Source organism: Macaca mulatta, chromosome 11, assembly GCF_049350105.2.
Source record: "Macaca mulatta isolate MMU2019108-1 chromosome 11, T2T-MMU8v2.0, whole genome shotgun sequence".
Lineage (NCBI taxonomy): Eukaryota > Metazoa > Chordata > Mammalia > Primates > Cercopithecidae > Macaca > Macaca mulatta.
In genome coordinates this window covers 53,333,213-53,356,308 of record NC_133416.1, presented here as the reverse complement: position 1 = coordinate 53,356,308, position 23,096 = coordinate 53,333,213, and the positions used below count along the sequence as shown (strand labels likewise).

Sequence of the window (23,096 nt, the reverse complement as noted above, 5' to 3'; positions counted from 1 at the left end):
TTTTAGGAACACATAAATATGTGTATAAATAACTATAAATATATGTCAACAGAAGACTATCAATTCTAAATCTCATTAAATTAGCCCCTTTGTGATTATGAAATAGCTTCATATGCCTAAAATATAACCAAATAAAGAGCCCTTCAAAATCAAGCACAGTGAATATTATGTGGTGTTTCTTATTTTAAGAACAATCATGGGCCGGGCGTGGTGGCTTATGCCTGTAATCCCAGCACTTTGGGAGGCCACAGCGGTTGGATCACCTGAGGTCAGGAGTTCGACACCAGCCTGACCAATATGGTGAAACCCCGCCTCTACTAAAATTACAAAAATTAGCTGGGTGTGGTGGTGTACTCCTGTATTCCCAGCTACTCAGGAGGCTGAGGCAGGAGAATCACTCAAACACAGGAGGCGGAGGTTGCAGTGAGCTGAGATCACGCCACTGCACTCCAGCCTGGACAACAGAGCAAGTCTCTGTCAAAAACAACAACAACAACAACAACAAAAAAAAAACCAAAACAAAACAAAAACAAAAAAAGAACACAATCATTTAGAATGGAAGCTTATTTTAGTAAAGCATGTTACTCTACTCAAGTAATAAATAGAATTCTTCCTCCGAAATACTGCCAGCAGAAAAAAAATTTTTTTAAATGCTTCTTCCCAAAGGCACCTTTTCTTTTCTTTTTTTTTCTTTTCTTTTTTTTGAGATGGAGTTTTGTTCTTGTTGCCCAGGCTAGAGTGCAACGGCATGATCTCAGCTCATCACAACTTCCGCCTCCTGAGTTCAAGTGATTCTCCTGCCTCAGCCTCACGAGTAACTGGGATTACAGGCATGTGCCACCACACCCGGCTAATTTTGTATTTTTAGTGGAGAAGGTGTTTCTCCATGTTGGTCAGTCTGGTCTTGAACTCCCTACCTCAGGTGATCCGCCCACCTCGGCCTTCCAAAGTGCTGGGATTACGGGGGTGAGCTACTGCGCCCGGCTCACTTTTACTTCTTAATTAACACATTCTTATAGGTTCAAAACTTATCTTTCTCACCTTAAAGTTAAGATTGAGAGTTGAATTGGAGGCCTAACTCTTCTTTAATACCTTCTTTCTCCTCATTCCCACTGTACGAGAAATGGGAGTGGAGGTGTGGGCTTAACAGCTGTTTCAGCATGAAGTGAACACAATGGAATACCTTGTGCCTAAAAACTTGGACTTTAAAACTTCATTGCCCCATTTTTATTTCTGCAAAGTGTGCAAAATAATAACAGGTACCATTTATTGGACACTTATTATATACCCAGCACTGTGCTTAGGTACTCTGTAGACTTTGAGTCATTTGATCACCAGATGGGTATCTGTATTAGTCCATTCTTGCATTGCTATAAAGAAACACCTGAAACTGGATGATTTATAAAGAAAAGAGGTTTAATTGGCTCACAGATCTGCAGACTGTACAGGAAACATGGGAGCATCTGCTTCTGGGGAGGCCTCAGGGAGCTTTTACTCTTAGCAGAAGCCAAAGCAGGAGCAGGCACTTCACATGGTGAAAGCAGGAGCCGGAGAGTGAGAACAACTAGATCTCTGGAGAACTCACTCACTATCATGAGAAAAGCACACAAGGGGATGGTGCTAAACCATGCGTCAGAAATCTGCCCCCACGATCCAATCACCTCCCAACAGGCCCTACCTCCAACATTAGAAATTACATTTCGATATGAGATTTGGGTAGGGACACACATCCAAACTATATCCGTATCATTTTCCCCATTTTGCAACAAGCTAGGGAACTGCACTCACAGTTGATCTGCAGAATGTTGCATATCAGACAAGTTAGATATTAAACTTCCAGGACTGATTATTTGGTCCTGGGTCTTTAGTTAACTTGAATAAATGTCACAGTATTGCCACACAGTTGCAATTCCTAATAAACTCCACTTCCACTTCCCCTAACAGATAAAAAATAAATAAGTGACCTTACAAATATGACTCAGGCCAAAATCAGAGACAGACATTTTTAAAGCGTCTCGAGTCGGGTATGGTGGTTCAGGCCTGTAATCCTAGCATTTTTGGGAGGCCGAGGCAGGAGGGTGGCTTGAGGCCATAAAGTTGAAACCAGACTGGACAACAAAGTGAAAATCTGTTTCTACAATAATAATAATAAAGAATAACCAGGCATAGTGGCACACACCTATAGTCCCAGCTACTCAGGAAGCTGAGGCAGGAGGATCCCCTGGTTCTATCTGAGGCTGCGGTGAGCTATTATGATTGAACTACTGCACTCCAACCTGGGCAACAGAAAGATACCTTGTCTCTAAAATTAATTAACTAATAAGATAATAAAAGATAGTTTTGTTCTGGGATTTTAATTTACCTTCAGTTTAGAGTAAGTGGGGGTATTTGACCTCTTGCCAGAATCGGTTATCCATCTGGTGAGGTAGAATGTTCATTTCAATGATGGAAGAGGTAACAATAGCCCCTGACGCAGTGCTACCCACCAAGGAATGTTAGGGCACACAGTGCCATGTATCTGCAGAAGGCTGGCCAACACAATTTGGGAGCTCTTTTAATTGCAAATGTGCTTTTTCCTATCGCTGCTTTACTAACTTCTAGTGTCAAAATATTGTCATCTATGGATGAGATCCAAAGAACATCAAGTATGATAAAAAGAGTTAATCAGGCAAAAGAGAGTGAAAGTCAAGGAAAACCAATCATCTTAAAGACCATTTGTTGTTTAGGGTAGACCCTATAAATAGGAATAAAAGACTGCAGAATAAACAATTTATTTTCCAATGAGATTGGATTTGTTCATCTAATGGCTGCAGTGTTTCTGTAACAAGTAGAAGACATGCAGGACACTTGTTCTGAGATAATCTTACCAGCTGACTTTCCTACTTTTTCATCATCATTAAAAATCAGATTTTCCACTGGTAGTCCTTCACAGATTTTTAAAAACACTATATTCAGAAAATAGTTTTGATCTTATTACCCAAAACTTCTTATACAAGAAGACTGCTGGTATCAAGCCAGATGTATTTGGAAAGCTTTGAAAACCAGTGCAGGAAAGCACATATTCTCTGTAAGTGCACAGCTGGTGGTGGCCCCTTCTGCAGCTGTCTTACTGGGCAACCCAGGTAGGGAGCAAGTGCAACCCGGGTGAGTACAGGGTGAAGCTGGGATGAGAGCAGATGTGGCTTAAGTTCAGGCTGAATCCTCTTTGGGGTATAATTGATTTTTCTTCACAAAGCTGACCCACCTTCCTGGAGCCATACCAAAAAGAGCTATGGGGGCTACAAGAAAACTCTCAAGCCACCTAAAGTTACCCAATTCTCCTTTCATAGTACAAATTCCTTCCCTAACCTCACTTCCAGAGCAGATACAGAATTTTCTCAGTTCCATAGGGCAGCCTACAATCAAACCTGGTAATGTGTCCTGAATACCTTAATAACATTGGAAATCTGCTCAAATGGGAAAGGTCCACAAATAACATTAGATACTATCCACAAGGCTCTTGAATCTCACAACCCTATTACTGAGATAACTCCCTGAAAACTCCTGTTACTGAAAAAAAATCCCTGGACTCTACTAAAATAGGGCGGTGGTTCCTATTCAGAGGGAGAGTGGCCTGAGACCCTTTCCACCCACTAGCCCTCCAAAGATGGTTATTCCAGAATCAGGGAACATTTTAGATCCAGCCACAGAAAACTGGCTTAGCAGTCAGCTCTGGATGTAAGATTTGGATGTGCCACTTAGGGCTATGTGGACTTGGGATAAATTCCCTAACCTTTGAGTCAGGGATTAGGATAGACTGCCCTATTAGGAATGTCATGAGAATTAAATGAGAGACCATCTGTGAAGTGTTTAACCTGCTGTTTGTCTCTCAGTAAGCACACAGTGAATAGAGGAATCATCCAGACATCTCTGGCCTCAATTTGAGACCACAGCAGCCTCCATGTTGATGTTTACTCTGGTTCTAGGTTGTCAACTAAAATCCAGAGGAGGGGTGAAGATCCTTCAAACTCTAGGCCCAAGAATGTCTGATTGCAAATGGTTGTAGTACCACTGTGAAGACTGAGCATGGATTTTGAATTCGGACCTGAATGGGAATCACTTCCCCTTCACTAATTACTGTCTTAGGTGAACATGGCTAATTCAACTTTGTATTTGTTTTCCTGTTTATACAATGAGGATAATATCCAATTGAGGGATTGAAAGCTTTAAATGAGATATTTACATGTAAAGTCCTTAGAACAATAGCTGCCATATCATAGGAGCTCAATTCATAACTATTGAATCCAATTCAAAAAGTGCTAAATAACTGCAGTCATTTTGGTATATAGAAACTAGCCAGTAAGTTAAAATTGGAACCAAAAGATAAGCTTGGTTCAGATAATCTTCAAACACTGATGAATACACATTCTGCCTTTAATAAGGTAAATATTCCAACAGGCCTATTAAGCTATAACTCATAGTTCATCTACTTTACCTATTCAGATTTCTTACCTTATTGTTAAGAATTATTTGTGCCAGGAAAGGTGCATACTACTTAAAATCATTAATTTCACACTAAATTAGCTTCCTTTAGTAAGGTAGAAAGAACCAACTTTTTGATGACCTATAGAATATTGCTATGTTGTGTGTACTCTTCTCCCCTTTTTTACAAATTTAGAAAACAGGATTAGTACAAAAGTTAAGCAGATGAGGGAAGCAGTAAGCGTCAGAGGAAGAAATTGAATGCAGGTCTGTCTGAGCTAGCCTGCCCATGTGTTTGCCCTTTCTGTTTGCTCTGAACTTTCCATTTCTCAGTATTTCTCAAGAGCATGCCTTCTAAATAGGATTCTCAGGAAGCCGCTATTGAATTAATAAAGGCCATTTACAGCCATTCGAAGGGAATAAGAAGTTTAGTCGGTGATGAGTTACAAATTTGGTTATCATCTCGCTTTTCCAGTGGTGATGAAAAAGCAAAAATCACTCAAATACAATGACTACTGTCTGCTTGAAACGCTCCAGGTAATTTTTGAATTATGATTCACCTTGCCCCTCCTGTTTTGATGAGCCATGAACAGGAGACTGAACCATCCCTGTCAATAAAAAGCTCGCATTTCCACCCTGCAAATTCGCGCTATAATGACAGTGTAATTGGCTGAGGCGCAGGTGGGATTTCCTGTCGCCATTTTAAGACACAACTCTTCTGCAAGGAAGTGCCCAGCCAGTAAAAGGGGGCTGTGTCTGAAACAAAGAGTAAGCGGAGAAAAAAGGGAACCAGGCCCAGTTGCCCCTGTTCCCCTCCATCGCGCTCCCTTGTCCCCAGGACTTGGAGCGCCCCAGCTCAGTTAACCTGGACGCACCAGGTCCTTCGGTCGGAACCACATGGGGTCTCCAGGCCCTCTAAGAGCTGGCCCCCGCCTCTTGCGCCTAGGCCGGTGCTTTCTCGGCGCTCAGCAGATCCTTCTGGTTGCCTCACACCCAGTCCCCAAAGCAGAGCTCCACAGGGCAGATCTCAGGAAGGGCTTGCCAGGTCTGCGGATGCTGGATCCGGAAGAAGGGAGGTGCCTCCCGCTTCAGGATAGGGACAAAGGGTTTCTAAAGGTGCCCGAGCTCCCCGCTCCCCCTGTCGCTTCGTTCCCCTTCCCGCCAACCCGGGCCATCTGCGGGCTGTACCCAGGGCCAACCCTCCGCTCCAACGCTGCTCGTAGTCCCAGGCGCTCCCCGCTGCTCTCCGGGCTGGGCTCGGACCGGCCACTCCCGCGGCCATCCTCATGCTGCGCCCTTCCCACAATGCAACTCCCTCGCTCCTTCGGCCCCGGCGGGGCTCTGGCGTACCCAAAATGCAGGCCCCAGCGAAACGCACAGCCCTCCTGTCCTCCTCCGGTGCCCCTTTAGCCACTCCACCCCCATCTCTAAGGGCTCTCATTCTCCAGCTGCCGCCGCAGCTGGGTTCCGAACACGCCGCCGGGCCCCGGGAGGGAGAGGGGCAGGTGCCAGGGCGGTGCGCAGCCTCCGCTCCCGGTGCCACCTTCAGTGCGGCGGGCACACGCGCGCCCCGCAACCCCTCCCTCACCCTTTCCCCGTTGCTCAATCTCCGCCAGCCGCGGTCGCTGCATCGTCAGAGAGCTGCAAGAGGGAGGCAGCAAGGCGCGGCCGCTAGCAGTGACACCATGTGACCGGCACGGCTCAGTGACACGCAGCTTTGGTTAAAGAGCGGGCGCACAGGAGGGGAGGAGACGGCGCGCGGGACAGGGAGGAATGTCCTGTCCCCCTTAAACCATCACAAGCCATGGTTGCGGAAGGGCCACGCGCCTCCCAGTAGGAGAATGACTCCGATTCGTGACCCTCAGCGCGGGTGCATGTGGATGTAAGTGCGAGGCCGGCGAGCAGAGTGTGAGTGGGGGTTGGTGGTGAGGGGAGATTCTGATGCAATCGGCCCGGAAAGGAGGAGGAGAGACAGGCGAGCGCGGACTGGGGCAGCCACGCCACTCCGCCTGAAGGTCGCCAGGAGCCTCCGCCCTTCACCTTCCTCGGAAATCCGCCAGGCCACGCCAAGCTCCCTGCCCAGCCCTGACTGACGGGAGCCACCTTTTCCCGGCCTCCGCAGCCAGACCTTGACACAAAGGACATCAAACTGCCGAGGGTAAAAACCCCGGAAGGGCGGACACATCCACGTCGCCTTTCGCCACCTTTCCCTTTATCTGCGGAGGTAAGGTGATTATCCGTTCCCTGGGAGGGCTGGGCAAGCGGCGAGGGGATGTTTAGATGTGGGAGGAGGCGGTAACGTAGAAATCATCTCTGCTGGCGTGAAAGCAGAGAGAGCTAGGCTGTGCCGGATGCTTTCGGATGTTGCTTTTAGGAGAGGAAAAGTCCAGGTCTCCTGTGCTTCCCGAACGCATGCGGCAGAGCGAGGAAGCGCCAGGGCCCCCGAGTTCACCTTTGCGTGGGCTGTGGCTTACTTTTTGGTTTGTTTTCCTGTGGCTTTGGTGTGTTTTCCTGTGGCTGTGGCGGAGTGTGGTACCAGATCTGGTTCCATTTTTACGAGGGCCGGGAACCACGCAGGTCTGGAGGGAGAGCGCATCTGACCCGAGGGCGCGACCCTGTTATAGGAGTGTTTGAATCCCCGACCTTTGGGGAAAATTTCCTGTGTCCCCAAGGCCCAGGGGAGATCGTGTGATGTCCTGGGGTGCTGCGTGTGGCCGGCTGGGTAGCCGCGGCGGACCACCAGTAAACCCGGGCACGTTTGCCGTCCTTCCTGGTGCTCTGCCCCTCTGTAACGCGGGGAAGTAGGAGGGCGCGAGGAGAAATTACTAAAGGATGTTTGCAAGTGACTCACTGTCCTTTCCTGCCCTGAAGAGGTTTTTCTAAAATGCAGAGGGTGGCGGGGGACAGGGATAGTGTTTTTTCGAGAGTCGGGATGTGCTGGAGCCAGCGAACAAAAGGCCACCTCTTGCGCGGTCTTGGGCGCTGACTGCTCTCGCTTCCAGTCCTACCTCCTTCCCAACCCCCGACAGCAAGCTCGCGTCCCTAAACATCGCCACAGAGGCCTTTAAATGCGTGGATCGGTGCCGGGAGGAGAGCGCACCTTCGTCCTTGTGCGAGCCCTTTGCCCCCTAAATTACCCACCTCCCGGAGCATGGGGCTCCTCAGTACCGTTGGGATCCGGTAGGTTACCCGGCTGCCTGGGCGCCGATTCCCTGCCAAATCGCCCGCCCGAGGTTTTTGCTGAACTGTAGTCAGTGAAGGCACAAGTGCATATGGCAGCAAAAGGAATTTCGCGGTAACCGCGTCACGCCGCTCCCAGTGCCTTTCACAGGCTGCCTTGGACTGGGGAAGGTGGTGCTACAATTCAGAGTCCTTTGTCTTGCTCTGCGGCGCGGACCCGAGGCTTATACAAACCCTCGTTCTCTGTTAGAAACTAACTGCCGCCAGGATTCGTTTACTTTCTCAGACGAATCCACGGTGATATATGTAGTAACAGTGAAAAAAGACGCCTCTGCTAGAAAACGGTATTCATTTGCGTTTGGAAGGGGTTTTGACCTCTCTGCAGTGGGTTTTTACATTTTTAAATACAAGGGGGAGGAGGAAAATACATTTATGGTTTGCAGAATGCAGGGCCCAGCGAGAGTGTAATTTGTCACCTTGATAAAAGAAACTGTGCAGCAACTCGTGCTTTTTCTGACGTCAGAAGGACAACGGAAATAAAACCTGAGCTCGGTGCATGGCTGGCCTCGTTGTCAGATACCTCATGCTAGTTTGGTCCTCCCGAAATCTTGCAAAACAGCCAATTCCGGGGTACTGACCTGGTGTGGACCCCCTGGATTTTGGTTCGACCCCAGCCTCAAAATGGCTTTTCTCTTGAGAGTCACTCGAGTTCTCAGTATGTTGCCGCAAGCAATTGGAAACTGGCCTAGTTTGGTTTGAGGTCTTAATCTTGAGATTTATTCGCTTTTTAAAAAAACGTGGCCAATAAACATTTTCTACAGAGGGTTTACTGTGCGACTGGTAGCAACTAACAAGATTTGTTTCACCTTCTATGAAGCTTCCGTTCTCAGGGGGAAACAGACTATATAAATGTAGGCATATACATTTCGGGTATTCTTAGTGCAATGAAGAAGTAAAACAGGATCATGTGATGGGGGAGGATGCTTGAAATAGAGTGACTCACCGGGAGGGCCAGTGTGAGGGTATAACATTTGTCCTCAGACCCGAATGATGAAAAGGGACCAGCTATTTCTATAATTGAGGGAAGAAGGCCAGCAGAAGGAACAGGAAGAAGGAACAGCAAGTACTTACTGCACTCTTCTTTGACTGTAATATAATTGAACAGAGAGATGAATAGATTTTAAAGGTGTTTTGGATCTTTAAACCTATATGTATGTTGTTTATGTATTTTTTTTTATGATGCTCCATGAATTAAGGCCGTTTAATGAAAGGAGCACCATGTTTAGGAGTCCTGACATCGGACGGTTGCTACTCTTTTCCTTACTCTGGGTGATGCTTGTGGACAAAAACCGATTTTACTCATTGTTCCTCTAATGTCCAGCACATAGTACCTGCTTAATAAATACTTGTTGGATTGAGACCTTGGTCAAGCCATCTTGTTCATCTCTTTGTGATGTTATTGACCATCCCTTCCTTTCTATATCTCATCTGTTCCCCTTCTCCTCAGTTTGAAAATTACAGTCTTTCTCTTCTCTGCTTCTCCTTCTCTTACTGCCCTCCCCACTTTGAGCAGTGACCAGGCCCTTGAAAATACCCCTCACACTTGTCCTCTTGTCTCCATTTCCACTGCCCAAGTTCAGGTCCCTGTCACCTGACCTAGACTTGGAGACATATGAAACAGATATAGAGGTGCCTTCAACAATCTCGGGGAAGTGGGAGTGGGCGGTGGAGAAAAATGCAAGCACAACACATGGTTAAGAGTGAAACAGCCAGTTACTGAGGTGCAACAGCTTTCCTGTTGGTCTCCTCCATACCAAATTATGCTCCCCTAATTAAATCGCCATTCTTTCATGAGATTTATATTTCTAAAATTCAGTTCACATTTTGTTAAAGGACCTTGCTTTTAAAAACTTCCGTGGGTTTCCATTGCACACAAATACAGTCTAAATTCCTTAGTCATGCACTTAGGACCCTTTGCAATCTGCCTCCTCATCTCTTTCCAACTTTTTCTCTTGACATTTTCTTTCTCACAGTTCACCCTATTCCCTCCCTATTACTTTTCTGCTTCAATATCTGTGTGGATTGGATTCCAGTCCAGAATGCCTACTGAAATCCTGCTTGTGATGGCCTATCCCTGATGCCACTTTTCCACCTCTTGGGAGAAGTGTTCACTGATCGCCTCATTGGCGTTTTCATAAAGATTTGTTTCTCTTTCACGTTTTGCACTATTGTTACTCCAGATGATAGAAGGTGGTGAATAGGGGTTTAAGCTCTGAGTCAAATGTAAATATCAGGCCTCAATTTACTCACCCAGGAACCTTGGGCAAGGTGTATGGCATCTCTAAGCCTCAGTTTTTTCATTTGCTTAATGGGAATGATGATGGTGGTGGTAGTGTTGGTGGTACTTTATTTGAGTTATGGTAAGAATTTAATTAAGATAATGAATGTGAAATATTTGGTATAGTATTAGCATTCCATATGTATTGAATTAAACCAGACTCTCATCTATCAGAGGAGGGAGAGAAAGTTGATCAGTAAAGTTCACTTTACCTCTGAAATTCTATGACTATGTAATCTTTTAAAAATACTTTTCTGAAAATAATATCTTAGTGGAAACTACCTGGATCTTTTTAGTATCTGGGAGAATATACATCTATGAAAGGTGGTGAGGAGATGGGAGAAGAACGTGTGCAGAAGTACTTTGAAAACCTGTGATAGACTTAGAAAAAGACATCTTGTATGCACACAGAGTAATATAATGGACTGTGGAGACTCAGAATCCAGAGGTTGGAAGGGAGGATGCAAGATAAAAAGCTACGTATTGGGTACAATGTATACAACTCAGATGACAAGTGCGCTAAAGTCTCAGATTTCATCACTTTCATTTGTATAACCACCAAAAATCACTGATATCCCAAAAGCTATTGAAATAAAAACATTTTAAGTAAAATTAAAAGATTAGCTTCAATAACCTACAAAAAGACACTGACCCTAAATTTAAAGTAAAATTTTAAATTTAAAAATATTGTTGTACTTATTTCTGAATATTGATCACATTTGTTTTCTAGTGATAACCTTACTAACAGCAGAGGAGTTCCCCTAACCTTGTTACCTTCCCAATCACTGAATTCCTCTAGTATTAGTAAGTAACTCTGTTTCAAGTGAGGTTACAATGTGTCTTTGCCAATAACTAGCTGGGTACCCTTGAGCAACTCATTTCACGTTTTTATGCCTCATTTTCTCATCTGTCCAATGCTAATAATAGTATCAGAGCTGCCTACCTCAGAGTTGTGAAGATACAATGAGAACAGAGCTGAGAAAGTCCTTGAACAATTCAAGATGATAGTTGTCTGGCATTAAGCACACTGCTGATCTTCCGGGTCAGGTGATGGTTTTAGATTAGTGAGTCTCAGAGCAGACTTCACATTAGACTCATCTAGGGTGTTTTAAAAGCTATCAATATCAAGACTTCATCTCCAGAGATTCAGATTTAATTGGCCTGGGATGGAGCCCAAATATGGGAGCTTAAAAAATATCAGGGGTGATTTTGATATGCATTGGTTTAGATTTAAAGCAAGGAAAACAAAACAAAATCAGAAATTAAATGAGGACCTCCATATGTTGCTTGACAAAGTCTTAGTCTTAGTAGTGTGAAATTATGAGCTTGACTGATTTTCCCCCTGATTTTACTAAACCAACCATTTGTTGACATCATGGAGCCACAGCCTCAGGTTACAGTTTATAACCTGAATTTTCCCAGGCATAGAAGCCTGTCCAGTGATACAGCCAGAGCCACATGAAGATTTAATGTGTGGATCTCAGTTTCCATCTCTTAGGAGTGATGAAGTTGGAAAAGAAAAAGACAATGGAAAGGAAAAAGAAAGGGATAGGCTATGGACCAAGGTATAGAAGAAAGAGGCTCTGGGCAGGAGACAGACAGGGCAGAGCACAGAGAAAACATTGTGCTTGATTTATTGAACCAGTTTTGTTTAGGTTGCAAACTGGTGGCTAGAGAGCCAAATTAAGCTTGTGAGCATATTTTATGTGACTTACACTTTCTTTTAAAATTAGTTGAAATTAGTTGCCAACTCTTAAATATCAGAATTTCACTTAAAATTTTGATTTCTGGCATTTATTGAAAAAAAAAAAAAAAAAGACTAGGCTCATTCTTCCCACTGATTGGAGGGAAATAGATGGGACACGTGTTCTCCAGTTCCTTATGTCCAGTCTGCTTTGCCCATTTATCTTGCCTACCTGAGCACTAGCTGCTTTTGTTTTAACTTTTATTCTAAATCTGGGGATCTTAACACTGGCTGCACATAAGAATGCTCTCCCCTGTACAGCATTTAAAATAACCATGCTTGGATCCTGTCCTATACCAACTAAGTCAGAGACTGTTGCCTGTGTAGTGTCCCCTTATCACTTTTTTTTTTTAAAGCTCCCCAGTTTGTTCCAGTGTCCTGTTAGACCTGAGGCCTACTGGCCTACCAAGGCAAATATTCAAGAGATTTGTCTACAAGTCCACCTTCTTATCTTTGAAAGTGATCCATTAAGAAATAGTGTATAGAATCGTTAATTCAGAGAACTGGGAGAGGTTTTTGAGAGAGCAGCCATTAATCCAATCTTCTTATTTTAAGGTGAGGAGACAGAGACCCAGAGAGGAGAAAGGAATTTTTCTGAAACTATAACAGTCATCTGGTATTGAATTATATAGTGTCTTTTATTACATTTTCTCTTTTCAAATAAAAGTCTATTTTTAAAGTTTCTTTTTATAAATGATCCTCTTTATATGCACCACTTTGAGAAACTTTAAAGTTCTCATTATTTCTGTTTTTCCTTGAGTATTTTGTTAGGAGTCATAACTTAGCTAGGGCTTAAAAACAAACACACAAAACTGTATCCATCTTTTTTAGTACAATAGCTATCCTTGATCAGAAATATCTTTAGAACAAAAAACATATATGTGCAAAGAAAGGGATTTTTCTCAAGGGCTGAAATATTCCAGGCTGTTTTCAGCTACATGAGTTTTTAGTAATTATTTAAATCCATTAATTTTCAATTGATGAGAAATATTTTTATTTTTGTTGGTATTCACACTACTCATATCTACTCACTGTTCTAATTAATTAAGATTCAATTCTTTTGGTGTTTTTTTAAAAAGGAATATACAGTCTGTCCTCCTATATCCAGTTACAGGTAGACCTCATTAACTTTAGAGTTTATTGATATTTTCTGTCTTAAATAAATTGGAATAGTTTCAAAATTTCTGAAATATAGATAAGTTAGTTACCAACATCATAAGCTGGTCACGTTGATAATGGGCATTTAAAAGGTCATATGGGAACTTGAAGACAAGAGGAATTATGGAGCGATTAAGAGCAGGTGTTGGGATCCTGTTAAGATAGGATGCAGTGGGCAATTTGTCCAAGGAAGTTAGCGGTTCATCTCCATGCCCCACAAAGAGAGGGTCCATACTCACCCCCTGTGAGCTTCCTTTAACACAGGGCTTCTTGTCCTTCACACTACTGACATTTGGTGCCAGACAACTCTTTGTTGTGTATGGCTGTCTTGTGCACTGTATGATGTTTAGCAGCATCCCTGGTCTTTCTCAACTAGATGTCTGCAGCACCCCCTCACTTATTGCAACCCAAAATGTCTCCAGGCATTGCCAAATACCTCCTGGGGGCAGGGAGAGGGACATAATTGTCCCCAGTTGAGAACCATTTCTTTAATACAACTCATTCTCTGGACTTTTAGAAATCATGCCAAGAATTCTTAAACATTCCAGGCATAGTGGCCGGGACAGTAATGATAAATACCTTCCATTTATATGGTACCTTACAATATTAAATGTATTTTTACATAAGTCCCACATGCCCAGATCAAATGTAAAGGAAATTATATGGTAAACTTAATGAAAACTGTGAGTTAGGGTTATCCACATTGCTTCATGTTCCCATTTTTGTTCTGTTTTCCATGGGGAGATGGCATTTGTGATGTTCACTGAATATATTGTCTGCAGGCAGGGGATCATAGCTTTCTTTTTAAATTTAGTCCTCATTTTTATGTTAACACGTGTTTACTGTCACCATGTACTAGACCTTTGAGGTGTATGGTCCTTGTCCCCAAGGAATTGAAATAAAAAGATTACTAAAATATGAGAGCCCTTGCCTTAAGCCAGTGAGTACACAAAACTGCTGTAAGAATTCATCACAGGTAAACAGTCAAGCAGGTTCTCAACTGGGGCAATTATGTCCCTCTCCCTGCCCCCAGGAGGTATTTGGCAATGCCTGGGTTGGTCATTGGAGAAAGGCATCACAGAAGAGTCAGCTTGAATTTTTTAAAAAAGCAAGTAAGCTGGGCTTTGAAGGAAAGTCATACTTAAGTTAGCATAGGCTTCACGGGAAGGTAGAAAGAGTGTGTCCAGGACCAGGGGGATGGTGTGAACAAAGCAGAAAACTGCGTAAGAGTAGACCCATTGCACGAATGGAAAGTCAGAAGGAATGTAGTGGGAGCATAAGTTAAAGAGAAAGCTGTCTGAGATTCTAGATATTAGACCTCATCCTGTAGAGGGAACAGTTATGATTGGCAAGGCAGAAAGAGGAATGTGCAAGACCGTGTTTTCAGGAAGAATCTGCCTCTCTAGGTGGGAGAGGGCAAGAAGCAGGAGGTAGCATGGCGGAGAGTGACTGTGGCAAAGTTCAAGCTGTGAAACTGTAAGGAATAAGGGAAAGGAAAGGGACTTTGTGAAGGAATGTTGGCAGGACTTGGCAACTGATTAGATATGAGGCTGTATGAAAGCCATACCCAAGTTTCAAGTCTGAGTGACAAGGAGAATGCGCATTATATCTTTAACAGAAATAGAATGCTGGCATGTGAGGTCAGGTAATGCGTTCTGCTTTAGGCATGTGGAGTCTGAGGTAATGACAGACATCCTAATGGAGTAGTCCAGAAGGCAGCGGGAGTCTGAAAATAATTTGTGGAAATGTTTCTGAGAAGGAAAGAACCTGAGAGATGACCTCTCCCTCCTGCCCTCTCATTTTACAGATGAAGAAACATGTGACATGTTAAGTGGCATGATCATGATCAAGTTGTATTTATGAGGGAGATCCTATTTCATAATGCAAAGGAATTCTAGTTTTATAAAGTGAAAAAGACTGGGAAGAAAGATCTGAAAGATGCTTTTGTAGAATGAAAGTTGACACTACAGCCCTGAAGCCCTAAAAAGGAAAGAATTTGGAATGCGTGGAGCAAGAAGAGTGGAGGCCCAAAGAGCTACTTCTACACAGAAAGTTGAGAGGAGGAGGGATCTGGCAGAGGAGACCAAGAAGCAGCTCTTGGGAGGATGCATTGTGGAGTTATTTGGGAGAAGTCAGAAAACAGGAACAGTGGTTACAGTAACTTACAGGACCCGGGCCAGACACTGTTCTAAGTGCCGCACATGTACCAAGTCATGGAATCTTTATGACTGTATCAGACGGGTATTTCTTTAAGTCCATTTTACAGATGAGGAAACTGAGGCAAAGAGAAGTTAACCTTCTTGCCTGGGGTTACACAGCTCCTAAGTGGTGGAGCCAGAATTTACTAATCAGGCATGATTTCAGAGGAGTGGTGGCAGTAGTAAGTAGTTTAGAGACTGCTAGCAGTAAAGAAAGGGGTGTAGTGATAGTTCAAGGTTCTAGACAGAGTTATATTCCAGATAAAGAGCTCTGAGAATGATGGCTGTCAAGAAGTCAGGGAAGGCAGAGAGGAATTAGAGAAACAAGATCCTAGTGGAGGAGCCGGGATCTTAAGCACAGGTTAAACCGATAGTCTTGGGCAAAAAGAGACTAAAACTACTTATTTTTCTGAGACCATTTACTAGTTTCCCAGGTTTTTCACTACCAAAGGCCATTTTTATTATTCCCCACCTTTCAAGAGGCCCAGATTTTCAAAGATTTTGATGATCAGCTTTAATTTTTTATTTTAATTAAAGTACAAATTATATGCAATGCAGGGTCCAGATATTAAGTATGCTGTTTAATGAGTTTTGAGTGTTGACTTTAATATATTAATTCATTTCCTATTTTTATTACTCAAAGGTATATAAAATTCCCAATCAAAATTTAGGATTATCACATCAAGTTAATGCAGTCTTGCTAACAGTATGGATACCTGACCATTTAGTTAACTTGTTTAGCCTGTTTGAGGCCTTTTGAAATATAGGTACATATTAGTTCTTAGATCCTTATCACTATCATCTATGAACGCTGAGAATCCAAGAACCCCAAGTGGGTAAACAAACACAGTCAGTTATGGGACTAGCTGGCCCGGAATTATAGGACCATTGTTGACCTTAGGCTTAACCCTTTCTTTCTCCGCTTTAAAAATTATGTGTATTTAAGGTGTGCAACATGACGTTTTGGTATACATATGCATGGTAAAATGGTTACTAGAGTCAAGAAAATTAATATATCCATCATCTCACATGGTCACTTCTTTTTTGTGGCAAGTGCACCTAAAATCCACTCTTCTAGCAAAAATCCCAAATATACAATACAGTATTACAGATATATACAGATATAACATTCCTAATCCAAAAATCCAAAACCCTGGCTGGGCACAGTGGCTCACGCCTATAATCCCAGCACTTTGGGAGGCTGAGTTAGGTGGATCATCTGAGGTTAGAAGTTCAAGACCAGCATGGCCAATATGGTGAAACCCCATCTCCACTGAAAATACAAAAATTAGCTGGGCATGATAGCATGTGCCTGTAATTCCAGGTACTCGGGAGGCTGAAGCAGGAGATTCTCTTGAACCTGGGAGGCAGAGGTTGCAGTGAGCGGAGATCTCATCACTGCACTCCAGCCTAGGTGACACAGCAGGATTTCATCTCAATAAATACATACATAAATAAATAGGTAAACACATTCTAAAAAGTCCAAAACCCACAACGTTCCAAAACCTAAAACTCTCTGAGCACTGACATGATGCCCAAGTACAACATGTTACATCTAACCTCCTGTGATAGGTCACTGTCAAAATGCAGTGAAAACTTTGTCTTATGCACAAAATTATTAAAAATATTATGTAAAATGCCTTCAAGGTATATTTGTAAAGTGTATACGAAACAAATGAATTTCAAGTTTGGACTTGGGTCTCATCCCAGTGTATCTTATAATATGTATGCAAATATTCCAAAATCCAAAAAATCCAAAATCTGAACTATTTCTGTCAGAGGCATGTGAACCAGAGCAACTCCATCTTAAATAGGAGCTGGGTAAAATGAGGCTGAGACGTACTGGGCTGCATTCCCAGATGGTTAAGGCATTCTAAGTCACAGAATGAGATAGGAGGTCAGCACAAAATACAGGTCATAAAGACCCTGCTGATAAAACAGTCTGCAGTAAAGAAGATGGCTAAAACCTACCAAAATCAAGATGATGATGAGAATGACCTCTGGTCCTCCTCACTGCTACACTCCCACCAGCACCATGACAGCTTACAAATGCCATGGCAATGTCAGGAACCCTATATGGTCTATAAATGGGAATCATGAATAACTCATCCCTTGTTTAGCAAATCATCAAGAAATAACCATAATCAGCAACCAGCAGCCCTTGGAGCTGCTCTGTCTATGGAGTAGCCATTCTTTTATTCTTTTACTTTCTTAATAAACTTGCTTTCACTTTACTCTATGGACTCATCCTGAATTCTTTCTTATGCGAGATCTAAGAACCTCCTCTTTTGGGGTCTGGATTGGCACCCTTTTCCTGTAACATCTTTCTGGCAACGACGAAGGGGCTCTAGTGCAGAAACCCCCAGTAAGTGTTGGGGTCTTGTAACATCTTTCTGGAGACCGTGGAAGCGAATATTGTGAGGAAACCTCTGGTCCAAAGGCTAGCTTTGGGTAAGTGGTGCGGTCCTATAACATCTTTCTGGCCACCGCAGAAGCAACTAGTGAGGGAACCACCCAACCCAAAAGCTAACTTTTTTGAGTAGTAAGTGGTGGGGTCTGGTAACATTTTTCTGCCAAACCCTGAAGGTACAATACTGAAGAAGCCTCCCAACTCAAAGGCAATAGACTGATCAGCCGACTTTGGGTAAGTGATGGGGTACCTGGGTAAAGAATGGGATTGGGTTAGAGGGTCCAACTTAGGAGAGTTAGAGTTTCTCCTAAGACAGAGATGGTTAAAGGGTCCTCTTGATAAAAAAGCAAGGACACTTGACCATAATGGGTTAGAGGCCCAAATTTGGAGGGTTAGAAATCCTTCCAAGATTTAGGGTGTTAGAAGTCCCTCTCAGTAAAGTCCTTCTCAGTAAAGTCCTTCTCCTCTCAGTAAAGTCCTTCTCGGCTAAGAATGGGCTTGGTACTATGGCCTGTTAACTGCTATTCTCTTTGGATTAATCTGCTTGGCAGTCTCTGCTGGTGGCTGTGGGCGACAGGACTAGGCATGTACAGAATCTTGGGGCATGGAGTGCTTTTTCCTCCCTAAAAGGGGAAACTTGAGAGCTGATGGGACTGCTGGAAAAGATCACTTCTTGACTGACAAGTGACCATCTGAACTTTTCAGTAGTGCTGCAATGGGTGGGTCTTTCTCTGGCCTCCCTGAGCATTTCGCCTTCTCCACCCTGCCACGGGCAACGTTTTTCTCTCTCTCCTTTCCCTTTCTTATCTTTTCTATTACTCAGGGTGACCATCTTACCCCAGACCACATGTTGAAACTCTTGGTTGGAGGTTGGGTTAACAATGATGGGGGCAAGTTTGAGCCTTGCCAGTTTGATATTGGGTGTTAAGCAGAGTGGCTAGTGTCTATGTTTTGTCACACATATTTTGTTCTGGCCAGATGGAAAAAGATGATTTTCCTTTGTGTTGCAGCTTGGCCCCCAGGGCAGTGATGCAGCCAGCCAGGTCTCAGGGAGAGGGAACCCAGAAGCCTGGCATGCTGGCAAAAGGGTAAGAATTTCTTACCAGCCAGACTTCTGGTCTCTGTATGTGTGTGTGTGTGTGTGTGTGTATTTTGTGTATGTGTGTGTGTGCAAACTGGATGAGGTTTCCTTCTGGTCAGTCCTTGGGAGCTTGACCTTGCAACCACGTGGCAGTATTTTCTCTTGTTCTCTGCCATTACAATGGCAGCCCGGGTTCGGGATTGAATTCCCAGCTTAAGGGATCATCCTTTGTCTTCTATTTGTCTATGTATTTATATGTATTATGTGTGTGTAATACAAAAGAACTTTAATTAATTGGTTTAATAATAATGAGTTTAAATCAAATATTTGTCACATAAGTAAAAAGTGTAATGCCTTTTAGTTCATGTGACTTAAGTAATCTTTGGGAAATAAAAACAGTTTTAAAGATTATTGGTAAAATGAAGACATTTGGTCTAAATTATGAAGGTCAGATATTAAGTTTGCTAAATGCCTTAAGGTTGTAAACTGCCGCTTTGACTCTTTTTTTGAGACGGAGCCTCACTCTGTTGCCCAGACTGGAGTGCAGTGGTGCAATCTCGGCTCACTGCAAGCTCTGCCTCCCAGGTTCACGCCATTCTCCTGCCTCAGCCTCCCGAGTAGCTGGGACTACAGGCGCCTGCCACCACACATGGCTAAGTTTTTGTAATTTTAGTAGAGACGGAGTTTCACCATGTTAGCCAGGATGGTCTCGATCTCCTGACCTTGTGATCCACCCGCCTCGGCCTCCCAAAGTGCTGGGATTACAGACTTGAGCCACCACACCTGGCCCTTTGACTTTTGAAAATTGTTCAATTTACCTACTTTGGCTACTTTGGAGCATTAAATTCTAGATAAGGCAAGGGACATGTGGAGTTAGCCACACACCGTAGCTATGCTGGAAAAAGTCAGTCCTTATCTGCATTTCTGTGTGTTATCCTAGGCTGCACACCTAGTACATAATTAAAATCCCAAACTTACCAAAGTTTTCATCAAAAGTAAAAGAGTTAGCATTGTAACATATAATTAAGACTACTGAAAAAACAGTTCTACATGCAAAGTGTGTAAGAAAAGTGAAATGTGTTTTTGGTGAAAGATTATAAGAACGTATGGGAATGTGGATTTTTCTTGCCCAAATTAAAGGATTAAAGAATTGTTTTAAGTTAGATAGAATAAAGCCAAAGGTTTAAGCAAGTTATGGAAAGTGTGTAAAAAACGAATCTTGTAAAAAAAGATTCTGTATGTGGACATTGGCTAAAACTAAAGGGGTATTATTATTCAGTTTTTCCATAAGTTAAACATTGGAATAAAAGCACAACAGGTTTTTCTTAGAGGAAAAACCTTCTCATGCTCTGCTCTTTAACAAAAATTTGTAAAGGCTTATAAAAGGTTTATGAAAATCTTACCTTATGGTCAAACTGATCAAGATTAAATACTTTATCTATAAGGTTTCATTAGGAATTAGGTTTGACATCAATGATGCATAATGCAACAGAGACATTTGGCTTTTTTGGTATAAGAGTTATGTAGGAAGCATTATCAAATATAAAATGGTGTTTGGTTTTCTTTGGGCTATATTCATATAAATATGTTACTGGTATGTGTTCCAAAATAATGGGAAACTCCTACAATTCTGATACAACTTAGTGTATGTTATTAATAATTATAATTGTTACATAAAATTATTGCATGCACAGAGGTAACCCAAATTTCCTAGTCAATCGTGGCTTTAATAGTGGCTGTTCTAAAAGATTTTTTCATCCACAGACAATCGTTTTCTTGTTTTAATCCTCTTTAAAAGGTGGTTTTATAATCAACAATAGGACTTTGACAGATGTCCTAAAATGCAAGCTTCTGATAACTTTGGAAATTGTGACATTAGAATAGAAGAAAACATTTTCAGAACTCTCATAGAGAGGTGAAATGTTCATGAATATCAAGCAGAACAGGAATTAACTAAATTAACCAAAACAATAGAAGACTAAAGTAATCTTTTGACTTTGCTTAAAATGTTGCTGACCCTTTGTTTTGTTTTTCAGAGTCAAGGAAACTTTTCTTTTGAGCTATTTACAGCTTGTAGCAATTATGTAAAGTATATTCCTCTGAACAAAATTTGGAGCATGTTTGTTTCTCTCTACCTGATTTCTCCAGAATCTGGAAACTATCTGTGAGTATTCTTAACTTTTAACAATATAGTTATTTGCATAAGTGCAGTAAGAATCTGTTTTCTATTGTAACAGAACGCGATTGGAGAAACTGGTTATTTTACCAAGGCTTTGACTGGAATAGCATGCTTTCCTTTGAGGAATCAAACTTGACTTGTAAAGCCAATAAAATCCCTTTGGGGAACTGGCCTCATATTTGCCTACACAGTCCCTGTACAGGGTTTCTAACCTGTTGTAAGAATGTCACTTTCTAATAGGTCCAGGAGTCCCAAGTTATCTTGGGACCTCAAAAGGAGAGAAATTTACCCAACTCATAGATGTTTCAGGGTTCAAACTCATTGCAAGGCTTGGTTCTAAAAAAGTCTTATCTGAGATTCCTTCTATGGAGCAGAGTTCCATCAAAGTCAAATTACAAAAGGCTTATGTGAAAAATAATTATTCTTGCTGCACTTCATACAAAAAATCAGGCCATGTATAATAAAGCAAGTCAGTGTTACTATGACTTGTCTTTAGTAAAAAATGGGAAACTGGAGAGAGAAACTGTGTTTCAAGAGCTATGCTACACTTGTTATTAAATTCTAGTCTCATCAGTTGCTTTTAAGTTAGTTCCTGCAATTTAGGCTAACCCTGCTTATTCCTGTGAACCAACCAGTGATCTCTAGCTGTTGCTCAGAAGAAACAAGACGGATGAGTAATGTAAAAATCTAGATCAATATTCTAATTCTGGACATAATGGAATCATCTAGCAATGTCATATCAGCTTGGTTCCATCAGTTGCCCTTATAATTTGGAAAGCCTTATAATTTAGTTTACTTGAGATAATTTTACTTATTTTGCTTTACTCTTGTGGAATACACTGCTATTGCACTCTGTATAGGAATAAGGATAAGCTTACTCAACGTTTTCTTAAATTGAACACTTATTAATCTTCCAAATATCACTTTTTGTCAGAACTTAAGAGTCATGAATGTCCCTCACCATACTGATGCTTTCTGACTGAGCTCCTCTCTACCCTGAACACAAGATATTTCATAGTTAGGCAGGAATACCATCACTCCTATTCAGCCTGAAGAAGTTACTAGAGATGGATCTTCATCCCTTTGCAACCCTTAGGATTAAGGGTTCTGTTATAAAAGGAAGGGGGGAAATGTCAGAGGCGTGTGAACCAGAGCAACTCCATCTTAAATAGGAGCTGAGTAAAATGAGGCTGAGAGCCACTGAGCTGCATTTCCAGATGGTTAAAGCATTCTAAGTCACAGAATGTGATAGGACGTTAGCACAAAGTACAGGTCGTAAAGACCTTAATGATAAAACAGGTTGCAGTAAAAAAGCTGGCTAAAACCCACCAAAACCGAGATGGTGATGAGAGTGACCTCTGGTCGTCCTCACTGCTCCACTCCCACCAGTGCCATGACAGTTTATAAATGCCGTGGCAACATCTGGAAGTTGCCCTGTATGGTCTAAAAAGGGGAGGCATGAACAATCCACTCTTTGTTTAGCATATCATCAAGAAATAACCATAAAAATGGGCAACCAGCAGCCCTTGGAGCTGCTCTGTCTATGGAGTAGCCATTCTTTTATTTCTTTACTTTCTTAATAATCTTGCTTTTGCTGCCGGCTGGGCGCGGTGACTCACGCCTGTAATCCCAGCACTTTGGGAGGCGGAGGCCGGCGGATCACAAGGTCAGGAGATTGAGACCACGGTGAAACCCCGTCTCTACTAAAAATACAAAAAATTAGCCGGGCCTCTCTAGTCCCAGCTACTCAGGAGGCTGAGGCAGGAGAATGGCATGATCCCGGGAGACGGAGCTTGCAGTGAGCCGAGATCGTGCCACTGCACTCCAGCCAGGGGGACAAAGCGAGACTCTGTCTCAAAAAAAAAAAAAAAAAAAAAAAAAAAACAAACATCTTGCTTTTGCTTTGCACTGTGGGCTTGCCCTGAATTCTTTCTTGCGTGAGATCCAAGAACCCTTTTATGGGGTCCAGATCAGGACCCCTTTCTTGTAACACCTCTGGTCTCAAACATTTTTGATAAGGAATACTCAAACTGTATTAACTACAGTCCTCGTGTTGTTCATTTGCTCCCTAGACTTATTCATCTTACATATCTGCAAATTTATATCCTTTGACCTACATTTCCACATTTCCTCCCCAAACTCTTTGTAACACCTGTTTTATTCTCTATGTCTATGTATTACTTTTTTTTTTTTTTTTTTTCAAAAAAAGATACCATGTATACATGAGATCCTGCAGTATTTTTCTTTCTGTTTCTGGCTTATTTTACATACCGTTATGTCCTACAGATTCATCCATGTTGTGGCAAATGAAAGGATCCCCTTCTTTTTTAAGGTTGAATAACATTCT

General features: G+C 42.4%; 1 protein-coding gene across 12 annotated transcripts in view; it reads left to right on the top strand.

Moving 5' to 3' along the window:
- The first annotated feature begins 6,164 nt into the window (after nucleotides 1–6,164).
- The window catches only part of SLC38A1 (solute carrier family 38 member 1), an 82,402-nt gene continuing 65,470 nt past the window's right edge, over nucleotides 6,165–23,096 (top strand). For 2 of the 12 annotated variants that reach the window (XR_013400574.1, XM_077952541.1), the window contains exon 1: nucleotides 6,165–6,343. The gene's annotated coding sequence lies outside the window, so the exon portion shown is untranslated. 12 annotated transcript variants of the gene reach the window in all.